The sequence below is a fragment of the Chelonia mydas genome, chromosome 4, assembly GCF_015237465.2.
Source record: "Chelonia mydas isolate rCheMyd1 chromosome 4, rCheMyd1.pri.v2, whole genome shotgun sequence".
NCBI lineage: Eukaryota > Metazoa > Chordata > Testudines > Cheloniidae > Chelonia > Chelonia mydas.
The window spans coordinates 10,127,399-10,139,859 of record NC_057852.1 but is presented as its reverse complement, the minus strand read 5'-3'; the positions used below and the strand labels follow the sequence as shown (position 1 = coordinate 10,139,859).

Sequence of the window (12,461 nt, the reverse complement as noted above, 5' to 3'; positions counted from 1 at the left end):
GGTCCCTTCCAACCCTGATATTCTATGATTCTATGATTCTATGACTTCCTGGTCTCCCATTGGGTCCCCCCTACTTGTCATGCCTTATCTCGGTTTAGAGTGTAAGCTGTTCGGGGTCAAGGCTGTCTTTATCTGTACGGGGCCCTGATCCTGATTTGTCTCAGGGCATTACTGTAATGTAGACAAATAACACCACCGTTTCCTCCTCCTCATGAGAATGGCGACAGTTCCAATGGCAAGTAATTGCTCACTTCTGTGTAATATTTTGGGTGCCATTTCAACTACTCTTACAAGTTCTGTTTAACTGACCATGTGGTCGGTTAAATCTCAGGAGGAATGCTGTGTTGTTAGCTGCGGTGCAGCTCCTTGTAGAACCTGAGCAACTGACCAGTAAAGTCTGTTCCCCGCTGAGCTTCTACAGCTAATAAAAAGGGAAAGAATCATAGAATCGTAGAATCTCAGGGTTGGAAGGGACCTCAGGAGGTCATCTAGTCCCACCCCCTGCTCAAAGCAGGACCAATCTCCCCCCGCCATCCCCTCAAAAAAACAAACAAAAAAAAACCCCAGCAGCACAAACGGAGGCCTTCACATGGGCTGAAAACCAGCATTGAGGTAAGGCAACAATTTCAGTTTCCTATCGCCACTGCCACACCCATCCTGTGAGGTTAGGCCCACAAAACACAATAACTTTGCAGAAGCATCTGTGTGATGAACGCCTCCATGTAGCACCAGACAAACATGGCCTAAGGCAGAATATTAAGCAGCCTGAGTGCATAATATCGATCCACTACGCCTAATGCAAATGAAACACATTCAGAATTAGCATCTCTTTGTGATGCAAGAAGCTGTGTAGGAATAGGGTAGTATCCCTTTAAATGGCTTGTGGCCCTTACAGGGTTCTGTGTTTCCGAAACCTCCCAAACCCTGCCAAAGCAACAATGTATGTAGGTAGCCACGCCTTGCATGTTACACATGTCTCGTAAACACCGTTATTTGGTCCTCATCATGCCTGTGTGGTTCCTTTATCTCCTGTAGCTTGCGGACAGAGCAAAGACACAACCCTGGGTCATCATGCCACCTGACAGAGGGCCTGGTTCACATTTGCTCTGCCCTGCATAGTCACGTTCACTAATGCAAACTGACTGTAAAATGCTACCAAAGGAGAATGGGTTTCACACCCACTTTGCAGTGTTATAGATGACTACAGCAGGTACAGGGCAATATGACAAACGCCTGATACAACTGAGGCATCAGAAACCTACGGATGAAAGGACCGTGCCTGAAATCTGTTCAGAAAAAAACCTGGCTGGCGAAAAATTAGCCTGTTGCATCCTGCCCTGAAAGCAGATGTATTCTAGTCCAACAGTGGCCACCAGAGGGTCCACAGCTGGAGGACACAGTAAACGAAGCAAAACAATCAATAATAATTTTTCTTCACACAAAATAAAGTAAAAAAAAAATGCTTGCAGGATAGAGGAAATAGTTGCAAAGGTCATTTAATACAGAGCTTTTCTACATGAAGGCCATCCACCACAAACCTATCGATCATACATGATTGCTAGCCAATCTTCCCGGCCTGTAATTTCTCCATCTAAAGAGAGGGCAGCAAGCCCAACGCTCTGATGAAACTTTTATGAAGGGGAATTTACACTGGTTTTACCTGATGGCAGGTTGGGAGCTGATTAAATGGGTGGTTTTTTTTTAACATGGGGTCAGAAAGCCTTGGCAGATTAAAAGAGGAAGTACGGCTTCCTGCTGTACATTCCGTCTTCAGGGCACAGCTGGTAGAAATTGCTAATGTGGTTCAAGGTGAGTTTGGTAACAAGGACTCAATGAAAGGGGATTTTGCCGCAGACAGGTACGGCCCATCCAAAGGTGATGATCTTGGGGGGGGTGCTAATAGGTCAAGGGGAGGTGGGATAGCCAGTGGTTTGTGGGCTAGGTTGGGACTCTGGAAACCAAGGTTCAGTTCCCAGCTCTGCCACAAACTTCCTGCTTGGCCTCAGGCAAATTACATGATTATTCTGTGCTTCATCTGAACAACGGGAATAACATCACTTCCCTACTTCACAGGGCCATTGTGAGGAGAAACGCATTAAAGGTTACAAAGTGTTCAGATACTAAGGTTGTGGATGTCAGATAGGGTTGTCAACCCTCCCGGATTGGCTGGGCGTCTCCCAGAATCGAAATCGATCTCCCAGTGGCTACTGAAACCAATCTGGGAGATTTTAATAGTCCGCTAAAAGTCCAGTTGGCAGCGCAGTGGGGCTAAGGCAGGCTCCCTACCTGCCCTGGCTCCGTGCAGCTCCTGGAAGCGGCCAGCACGTCCCTCTGGCACCTAGGCACAGGGGTGGCGAGGGGGTCTCTGCACACTGCCCCCTCCCCGAGCGCTGATTCCGCAGCTCCCATTGGCTGGGAACAGCAGCCAATGGGAGCTGTAAGGGTGGTGCTTGCAGACAGGGGCAGCATGCAGAGCCGCCTGGCTGCCCCCGAGCCTAGGAGCCAGAGGGACATGCCGGTCACTTCCAGGAGCAGCCCAAGGTAAGTGCCGCCTGGAGCCCATACCTCTCACCCCCTCCCACACCCCAACCCCCTTCCCCAGCCCTGAGCCCCCTCCTGCACCCAAACTACTTCCCAGAGCCTGCACCCTGAACACCCCCCCAGAACCCCAAACCCCTGCCCCAGCCTTGAACATCCTCCCACACCCAAACTCCCTCTGAGCCCACACCCCCTCCCACATGCCAACCCCCTGCCCCAGCCCAGTGAAAGTGAGTGAGGGTGGGGGAGAGTGAGCGATGGAGGGAGGGGGCTGGAGTGAGTGGGAGGTGGGGCCTTAGTGAAGGGGTGGGACAGGGGCTGGGCCTCAGGAAAGGGGCAGGGCAAGGGTGTTTGGGTTTGTGCGATTAGACAGTTGCCCCCCCTAATGTCAGATAGCACTAAGAGAGTTTGAAATGTTGGGGTACCAGCAATGCCACCGTGAAACATTCAAATGTCATGCTCCCCACCATGATGAGATTAGCTGAAAAATTGGGAGATTTAAATGAATACATTTAGGGCTCTTTTTATTTCTTTTCTGGTTTGGGGGCCTTCAGGTGTCACATTTTCAAGCTTTTTCTCTGCAGTCACCAAGAATAGAAATTCCATTTTTTGCTAAAATCAAAGCTGAGATTCTTCCACAATCACTTGAGTCCAGGTGCTCGGGCTTTAACATTTAAATATAATTGAAATTCCTTTCAATTAAAAAAAATCAAAACATGCTGTGGGAAATTTTGAATTCAACAACTTGTCACGCCTTTTTGACATTCTTCACGGAAAATATTTCCTTCTCAACCAGCAGCACTAATAATTAGAGCTGAGAGAAAGTTGAAATATCTGCCCTATGGGAAATTCTAATATTTCATCCTAATTGGGACCAAAAACTCAAAATATTGACATTTTTTGCAGAACAAACAAAAAAAGTTCTGAAAAGGTTCCGTTTGGACATCTTGAATTGAAATGAAACATTTCAGCCTTCCTGAATCAAAGTGTTTCGTTTCCAGTCAGCAGAACACTAAACTGTGTCTCCCCGTGATGCTGCAGTGGCTCATAAATTGATCCCAAAATATTCCATTTTAATTTTTTCCACCAAAAAAAAATCTGCAAAATTGAAATTTGATTGTGCAGAAATTGCATTTTCCATTGAAAAATCATTTCACCACGAGCTCTAAGATTAATAAAAGGTCCTTTGAATGCTGACAAAATGTGTTACACAACTCTAAAGCATTATTAGGATCACAGTTACATGAAACTGATAAAAAAAAGACAAAATAAAATTATGCTTGAATGTGACCTGGCATTGGTTGCTATTTGTTTTTTTTGCATTGAACGAGGCAAATTAGCAGTACAATTCTGCGGTTATTACAAGAGTGCCCTCCAAATCACGCCACTGATGGGTAGCCATAATAATGAGAACCTAAAAGGAAAAGGAGCGACATTGCTCTCTTCGGAAGCTCTTCATTTCAGGAGAACTAACAGGAGATTGCTGTTTTAAAGCTGGCACTGCCATGTCTGGTTCCTGTCAGGGGGACAGAGCCCACAGCATAAGCATCATACGTTTAGTATTCCCTTTGGGTTGTTATAAACAAAATCAATATGTACTAATGATTGCAGCAATACATTTAATCATACTTCATACGGTAACATTCTGCACTTACCCAGTTCTAGGTTTGACAGAGAATAATAGAGTTTACCCTTTTAAAGTTGTAAATTACTATGAGAATGCTGAGCCTCACAGTAAAATACATTCAGGAATGTTTTTAAGGGTAGGAAATATTGGTAATACTTTCACTAAGCATACTATTAAAATAAATAAATAGCATTTATTGCCTGATTCCCCAGCTGCGGCTGGATGAAGAAACAGAACATGCATATTTATCACACAGCTCAAGGCTTTCTATTTGGCCAAAACTGCTTCTTGAAGAAGACAACACAAGAGCCTCCAGTAAAGCTGGTGGAAAATGTTCTATTTGCCATCAGGAAATGCTGATTTGACAAAACCCAGAGGATTTAGCCTGGAAAACAAACAAACAAATGTATTAGTTTAGAACCAACATTTTTGTTTTCACTTTTATTTTATATTTAGGTTTGGCAGAGTTTGATTTATAGGTTTTATAATTTGATTTAGTTGGGGATTGGTCCTGCTTTGAGCAGGGGGTTGGACTAGATGACCTCCTGAGGTCCCTTCCAACCCTGATATTCTATGATTCTATGCCAGATAATATCAATGATTATTTTAAGCCCTTTTATTGTTATTGATGTACATTTTCACAGTTGTGTAGAATTATGGAATTTAAGCATTTTAATTTTTTTTCCTATTTAAAATGTCACATTTTGGGACATTATGAGGGAGGTCAGGCAATGGGGGCAGGTGGGGGTCAGACAATTATTTAACGACATCAGAAGTTGGGATTCAAAAAGGCTTTATAACGGTTAAAACACAAATTGTCAACATCGCATGTCAAAAATATCCAAAATAAATATCCTTAAATCAAACTCTGGTTCTCAAGCAACATTCTTCTTATTTTGCCTAGCTGTAAATTTCAATGATCATCAATGGAAATATTTTTTCGTTGCTTTCTGTGTTTACAGTGAGACCGATGTTTCCCAATATTTACTGATAAAAATCGAATCTTTCCCAGCCTCACTATCTATTATAAGTTACAAGTTATAATGTACAGTAAAATAAATGTCAAAGCTGAAACATTTTGATTACCCCACAACAAAATATTTCAGAGTATTTTGTTTCACGGCAAGTTCTGCGTTTCAACATTTTGTTCCAATTCAGAATGAAAGCAAATTTAAATTCATGTGGAATTGCCCATGAAACAGCACAAAAAAGTGAATTTCCACCAACCTCCGTTCTTTAGCTCTAGCTCTCGCTTTGATCCTGGGTGTCAAGAAGGAAACAGATAATCTGGTGGACTGAAATACATCCATCTTGTTACAGCTATTCTGGCAACTAGATAGCTGCAGAATATTTGTGTACGTTTTCCCGTCAAACCCTTTGAAGAGTAAGTGTTGCCTAGTTTTTTAATGATTTATTATGTATTGCTTTACGGTAACACATCAAAGCCCTTTTTTGCTAGGTGCTGTACATGTATTATGAGACAGTCTCTGGCCAGAAGAGTTTACCATCCAATAAGAGAACACTGTCAAAGGGTGGGGAGAAAGCTAGTATTATTTTGTTAAGGATTGATCTGTGTTTTCTAAACCACTATGGGCCATGTCTCTGAAGGGTCTCAGCTGGGGCCAGATTTACAAAACCACAGAGCCTTTTTTGAAAACCTGGCCAATTGTAAATATTCCAAACACCAGTTCTCTGCACGCTTACCCCAATATTACACTGGCGTAACTCCACTGATGGCAATGGAGTTCCTCCAGATTTACACCTCTTTACCTGAGAGCAGGATCTGGCCCAAAGAATAATAATCTCCCAGTTCTGTATCTTTCTTATTTCCACTACAGAACACCAGTCAAGGGGCACGGTGGTGCTGTGTATTGCAGCTGAAAATAAATCAGACATACCACACTGTTGGCAAAGTTCTGTACAGACTTAGCTTCCATGCGGCACGGATTACTTTATTAGGGTTGAGCAGGGTGTAAATCAGTGTGGAATTTGGCCATAGGCCTTGTTATTATGCAGTTGAATCTACGTATAGCATAGTGACCTCATATATCAGAGGAACTCCATTTATAGTGAAATAGAAGAGAAGTCCCATATTGTTTTCAGTGTCTCCCAACTCACCTTCATAGTGAACGATCTAATGCCAGAGAAGCTGAAGCTGTGAAAGTGTAATGCAATTACAAGGGGATCCCATGTATATGCCTGCATTAAGCAGTGGGGGAATAGCTACTGTTTAGAGAGATGCCCGATGGCTGGGTATTGTTTTGGTTCGGCAAAGCCAAGCCAGCCTTTCCCTACATAACCTGCTGCTTAACTACCCACAGAAGAATCCTTGAATCATTCTGGTCCCTGGCATGCAAAGTGAGATTTTTTCATGCAAGCATTAAAACCCCCGACTGATTCATATTGTGAGAACTATGCACGTGTCTGTGTGAACCGGGGACAGAATCCTTGCCATCTGATGGGGGAGTGGTGCCAGGGGATAGTGCCACAACTGTAATTAGCACGGCAGCTATTGAATCATTCATGGATTCAAGTTAATAATGGATGATTTATCCTATTGTAGCAAATGCCCAGCCCTCTGAAAGAGGACCAGGCATTCAGAACGGTCACATTTATCTAATTGGTTGCCGCATACGACATTGCATGTAGCCCTTATGTTCATACACCATGTGGCAAGAGATTGCATGGCACAGTGTTACCGCTGGGCTCATCACCAATCTGACATTTTGGAGCTGGGCTGGTTCTTCCGGTGGTGGAGCGGTCGTGAGACGATGGTTAAGAATGAGTGAGACATGGCCTGACAGAGCGAACTGTCACACGGGGGAATCGAAACAAAACAACCCCCTCTCAGGCAACTGGCTCCAATGAATACTCTCAGAGGCTGCTGGGAGTGGCAGGGCTCGAGGCCTACGTAAGCCAGACCCAGGCCATTTCAGGGGGGAGAAGAGGAGAGGCCCCTGCGGAGAGACACTCTCTTTGTCAGCTGATCCCTGATCTGCCTCAACTGGTGATCACAGATCCCTTCCGGGTGACTTCACTGCCAGGTGACCTCTCTGCTTGTGAACCAGTTCTCCTGAGTAGGAGCCAGCCTTTTGTCTTGACCAGGTGATCCTTTACAGTCTAACCAGACACCATTGTGCCTTGTCTGTCAGAGACATGCTCCAACATCTTCAGCAGACAGTGGATTCCATGTCCACAAAGAAGTAGTCCATTATACAACTGTTTCATAATAACAACTTCATAATGTCAACCAGAATGCTTAAGTTGTACATAGATTCTGAGATCATCACAACATGGCATTTAGATACCAGGGTGATAAGAACCTTAGAGAAACCTAAGGTAGACACAAAACCTTAGATAACCAGCTACTTAGCGAGTCTTGCTACTTCCCCTTGCAGTGACTCAGCTGGATACACTCCTGTCTCTCAGCTGACGGTTTTCAACTTTTTTTCATTTGCGAACCCCTAAAAATATTGAATGGAGGTGCAGGCCCCTTTGGAAACATGAGACATAGTCTGTGGACCCCCGTGGGTCTGCGGACCACAGTTTGAAAAACACTGGCCTCAGATCCAACACCAGAACTTAGGTTCATAACGCAGGAAAGGAACTGGGAGAATTCCCTTTTAGTGATACCATCCTCCAGAAGGGCTCTTAACCTGTCTCTCTGGTGGCAGCCCAGAATGAAGTAAAGATGCTTACAGAGTTTCAAAGGTCTTGTGGTGGCAGTGAAGGCTATTTTGGGCTGGCCAGGACCCTAGTTCTGCTCTACCCAGGCCTTTTCCATTAGAGAGGATTGTAATCAAACGTGGTCCTGTTTTCAAGCAAACACTTGTGCAAGGTGTGCCAGCTCCGGACCATGGCGAACTGTGTGTGGCATTGTGGGGTGAGCCAGAGATTACTATGGTTTTTTGAAAGTGAAAAGAGCTGTTGTTTGAAACAGAAGCTGGACACTTGGCTGTGTTATCGCACACGTTCTGGGTCCAATTGACCCTAGCTGGTGCAGGGCTCCTGGGGCGGCAAGCCCATCAGAAGGAATCAAAAGGAAGCAGTAACTTCCTTCCCCTGAGGGTCCTGCAGCCAGCCGGGCTGCTCCAAAAGTGGGCCATGGGGGGTATCATTAGGCTGTCCATGCGTGTGTGCTTAGGGAGCCTCTGCTGGTGGATACCACATGGGAAATGTAAGACAGTCTTCCCCAAGTGAATACCCAGGGCAGAGCAGGTGGTGCCCTGTCACTGCACCACCAGGATGTTTCCAGCTTGCCAAACTGTGTATCCTCACTTACTCCAGTGCATTGGGTTGAAACAACGTTTTGGAACACGTTTCATGTTTCATGATTTTTACTTTCAGTGAAAAACGTTGTTGACAATCCAATTTTGCCCTCACCCCCCAGAAGCCAAATCCCACCACTCCAAATTATGCTGATAATTTTTGACACGATTTGGGGGTTTTGTTTTTGTTGAGCCAGTTATAGAACTAGTTGAAATTTTTATAAAATATTGGCCAATGACCAACTTTATTTAATAATAATAATAAACACAGTGTGATAATAATCACTAGCATATTTAGCTCCTCCCACCAGCTTCCTATCATAGGGTGTCTCACAGAATCCTGACTTCATCTCTCAGCCTCTTCCTGGCTATCTGGAGGTGACTATATCTCCATTGGTGGCTTTAACCACCATCCGTATGCTAATGGCCTGCAAATCTCTCTCCTCTGCTCACTCGTCTCCCTCCCTCCAATCTCACACCTGACTGCTCTTTGAGAGCACCCTGACAGCAGGATTGTCTGGCTACGTAGACTCTCTCCTCAGGCCCTATGCTACCAGAACTCCTAGCTATCTTCAAGACACCACTGTCTTCCTGAGGAAACTACAATCCATTGGTGATCTTCCAGAAAACACCATCCTGGCCACTATGGATGTAGAAGCCCTCTACACCAACATTCCACACAAAGATGGACTACAAGCTATCAGGAACAGTATGCCCAATAATGTCACGGCAGACCTGGTGGCAGAACTTTGTGACTTTGTCCTCACCCACAACTCTTTCACATTTGGAGACAATGTATACCTTCAAGTCAGCGGCACTGCTATGGGTACCCGCATGGCCCCACAGTATGCCAACATTTTTATGGCTGACTTGGAACAACGCTTCCTCAGCTCTCATCCCCTAAAGCCCCTACTCTACTTGCGCTACATTGATGACATCTTCATCATCTGGACCCATGGAAAAGAAGCTCTTGAGGAATTCCACCATGATGTCAACAATTTCCATCCCACCATCAACCTCAGCCGGGACCAGTCGACAGAAGAGATCCACTTCCTGGACACTACAGTGCTAATAAGCGATGGTCACATAAACACCACCCTATACCGGAAACCTACTGACTGCTATATGTACATGCCTCCAGCTTTCACCCAGACCACACCACACGATCCATTGTCTATAGCCAAGCCCTACGATACAACCGCATTTGCTCTAACCCCTCAGACAGAGACAAACACCTACAAGATGGACTACTTCCTTGCTCCATCGTTTCCAAGTTTACCTTTAGTCAGTGATGCAAACACAGATTGGATCATTTGCATTTCTTTGTGAAAAGCAAATGTTCATCCTCTCCCCAACTATTTGGTTTAAACTATTCATTGCTGATCATCTTTCAGAAATGTTGGTGCTTTGGGTTGAAGGACTTTATTTAGAAAGGACTTGATAAGAACAGTACATTACATTTCTAGTTTGTCAAATGTCTCAAGGCTGTCTGGGAAAATTAGTGCAATATCATAACTTGGGTGTAGAACTACATTTCACAAAACAATAAATTCATATTATGTATTGAAGCTGCTAGCAATGCCTATGTTAATTTTCCATGGCTTATTAACAAAATCATAACAATGCATGCTATTTATGCAGGATGCATTCAGAGATTTATCTTCTCAGTAATGTATTAAATTAGCACAGTGACATTAGAGACAGATGAATGCATTAGCATTTCTCCTCTAGTTTAGAGTCAGGATTATATCACAAAGGAAATTAGTTTCATGGTCTCATCATCGACCCACTTTAGGTTCTGTCCTTCACCAACTCACTGTCAATCACGATCACAAGGAGAGATTCATGTTTGTGCCACTTTCTCTTCTCATTGCACTCTTGACTATAAAAATGAGAAACGGGGAATGTTAATGCTCAACAGAGTCTATAAAAGACAAAACTATGCTCTACTGCTTTAACCTTTTAAGTGTGAAGTGTTTGGGTTGGCTGGCTACTGCGTCAGCTGCAAAAGAAAATTGGAATGTCCAGCCAATCAAATTATAGAACGGTGCAAAGGTTAAAACCTATAGAATTACGGCTGCCTTTCATTGAATATGTATGAGGAAATAAACCTCATTCTTGCGACAAAGATTATAGCAACTGGCCTGTCATCTTTCAAAACACAGAAGAGTAAAGAGAGTGACTGAACTGAGTTTTGGATGAGCAGCATAGACCTATCAGTATATAGTATATTCCAACAATGACGTTGAGAGGAGTTTACCCGAGGCATGCTTATTGGGCTACTAGTAGCTTAATATTGCATACATGTTGCTGTGTGGAAGATCTAACTTCAGGTTTTGACATTGGCCTCTCATTGCATGCTTTGGTGAGCACTGGGTCGTACAGCACTGGTTCAGACTCAGTTTTATAATTTGATGTATGCCGTAACAAATACCCGTTCAGGAACTGGATTAATCAAATGCTTGAGTGGAGATTTCACTTTTAACAGAACACACCAGGACTGAAAAGGCACTTAAAGAGGGGATCATCCTACCAGAGACTGTTGCGATGGAGATCACATCTGTTCAGTCTCTAACCTCTTTGTTGAGGCTGACCAGTGATTTCTGTGATACGGGCACCTGTCCACTAAGAATGCGACTGAGACTGGAAATCTACAGCCATCCAGAGACCAGGTTGGTAACAACTTTTGTTTGTGATCAGCATGGGGCAGATCTGAACTGATGATCTAGTACAGTGAGTCTCAAACTTCTGTCCATGGAGAACTGGCTAGTCACATAGTGCTAATGTCCCCCTTTTTCCTACTTGCCAAATCTCAGGAATGAGAGCTGAGGCTATATAGTCTAGTGGAGAGACTTTAGGCAGGTCACTTCTTCTCTCTGTTCCTGTTTCCTCTCTCACCCTTTTTCTGTTTTCTCTATTTAGCTTGGAATCCGTTCAGGGCAGGGTCTGTCTCGGCCCGGGCGTTTGCATGGGGCTTAGCAGAATGGAACCCTGATCTCAGTCTCCACGCCACGGGAGTATAAATAGTAACTTAGCGTACGTCACATCTTTGTCTAGTCTCGCTTTTCTGTGTAAGCAGATGGAGTGCTGCCAGAAGAGTTACGTGGTTGCGAAGAGGAGGTGAGATGGGCTACAAGGCAATGACTTTCGGAAGAATAAAGCTGACTGGCCTTTTTTTTTTTTTCCAAATTTTAAAATTTCAACACAATTTTGAGTTTCAAAATTGGAGGGAAAAAGTAAAAATATAGTAATGAAAAAAATTCAAACAGGTGCTTGTGATTCCTCCACCCCCCGCCGTCATTTTCCACTCTGCTGCAGTCGAGATGTGGGCATGTAACAGGGTAGCTGACCCACTAAAGGAAATTGGGCTCAGCTCTCCTGTTCCAGTCCAGCAGTTCCCTGTTTGGGCCAATTCAGAGGTTGGGGCAGCTATGGGAGCTATAGGAGGCCCAAGAGTGCGTTAAGTGGGTCAGAGATGGATGGCAGGAGAGAGGTCACTTGATCATTACCTGTTAGGTTCACTCCCCCTGGGGCACCTGGCCTTGGCCACTGTCGGCAGACAGGATACTGGGGTGGATGGACCTTTGGTCTGACCCAGTATGGCCATTCTTATGTTCTTATTAGAGCAGACTGGTGTAGTCAGGAAGAGCAGTTCTTGGGTTGAAAGCAGGAGAGCAGTCAGGGGTTTGCTGGCTCATGTCCCTCAGCCAGTGCTGGAGAGGACTGAAGGCAGGAGGTGCAGTAGCAGGAGATGCGTGCTGGCTGTGTGCTGGAGCCAAGGGCCAGAGGGATGAAGGAAGGGAAGCAACCAAGGGGCTTCCTGCCGACATCTCCTTGTTGGGGATCTGGGTCCCAGAGGAACCAGGAGAGGCTCCCAGTGGAGAGGCTGTGAGAGTTTGCACCGGGAAGAGTGGGGTTGTGCCCCAGAAGGAAAGGATAGGGTGGCTGCCCTGATGGGCGGACAGAGGGTGACTGATAAAGAGTGTTGATCTGGCAGAAGACACCAGGATGGTTAGAATGGAGCTGGG

The 12,461-nt window shown here is 44.8% G+C and overlaps 1 long non-coding RNA gene across 1 annotated transcript in view; it reads left to right on the top strand.

The window, feature by feature from the left end:
- LOC122465538 overlaps positions 1-11,126 on the top strand; it is a 55,266-nt gene extending 44,140 nt beyond the window's left edge. The window contains exon 3 of the long non-coding RNA XR_006290458.1: positions 10,922-11,126. This is a non-coding gene — a long non-coding RNA (uncharacterized LOC122465538). The remainder of the gene's footprint in view (positions 1-10,921) is intronic.
- Positions 11,127-12,461: the final 1,335 nt, after the last annotated feature.